We start from the raw sequence: 1,223 nt of genomic DNA, 5'->3' as shown, positions 1-1,223 counted from the left end.
GTCAGTAAAAAATAATTTTATATGTATATTCAATTATATAACACCATGTAAAAAAAATAATATGTGCCAATTAAATATATAAATAATCACTCAAAAAAACAGACGTAATTAAACGATTGTGTAAAATATTTTACTCCGTTAATCCATTAAAATTGACCTAAGCTCTTAAGCACAATAATAATTTACATATCTCAAACTAAAAAATATTATGCACACAAAACAAATCAATTACCAAATTAATTATTATATATCTTTTTTGGTGACTAATTATTATATATCTAAATGTGTTATTTATTTATTTTACATATTTTTAAAATGTATCTTCTATTCCAATATAAACACTATACAGAAGAATAATTATTAACTAATTTGTTTACGTCGTGCGCTAGTATATATAATGGCCTCCAACCATAATATGTTCAATCTTGTGTTCTTGATCAAATTTGGGATCTTCTACATCTTCAACCACCGTCTGAAATGAAATTAGAGTATTTTTTATAAGAATTATGTTACATATATACTAAAATTAACTGTTAAAATTAATCATTAATATAAAATATATGTTAAAATATAAATACATATTAAAAATAAATTAAATTATTCATATATTTTATAACTAATTTTAGTGACTAATTTTAGTATACAAATAATATTTTTATTCATATAAAATTAGAATACCAGTCTTGTATTTTACATATATTTTTCTCCACCAAAAAACATACCATCAAAATTGATTGTCATCAATACATTTGCCAAAAGACAATTACAAACTGAAATCAAAGTATTCTCTGGCACTAATTTTTAGATGCCCTAAGTTGGAACATATATATGGAATATAAAACTCTAGCAACATCCTGTTTTTTTTTTTAATAGTGCATGTCTTATAATATATATGTTATATACCCCATCAGTTTTTTAATTTCATGACAATTAAGCTAAGCAAGAATCAAACGCTAGTATATATAAGATGATTGGCTAAAATTTCTTTCTTTATTTTCATATTTATCTATCAGAGAAATATTATTATTCTTTGAACCATTCATGATTTCATTGATTCATGTACCAACTTGGCATAAATATGTGCGTACAAGTGAGAATCGAAATGCACAAACGACATACATTATGTGAGGGGAATATTTTATTATTGGGTGTTAAAAAATTAGTAAATTCTATCATATTTTTTTTTTTAAATAAAAGGTAAATTATTCCTTTTAATATATACA

Source organism: Arachis ipaensis, chromosome B04 (genome assembly GCF_000816755.2).
Source record: "Arachis ipaensis cultivar K30076 chromosome B04, Araip1.1, whole genome shotgun sequence".
NCBI lineage: Eukaryota > Viridiplantae > Streptophyta > Magnoliopsida > Fabales > Fabaceae > Arachis > Arachis ipaensis.
This window is presented reverse-complemented; position numbering follows the sequence as displayed.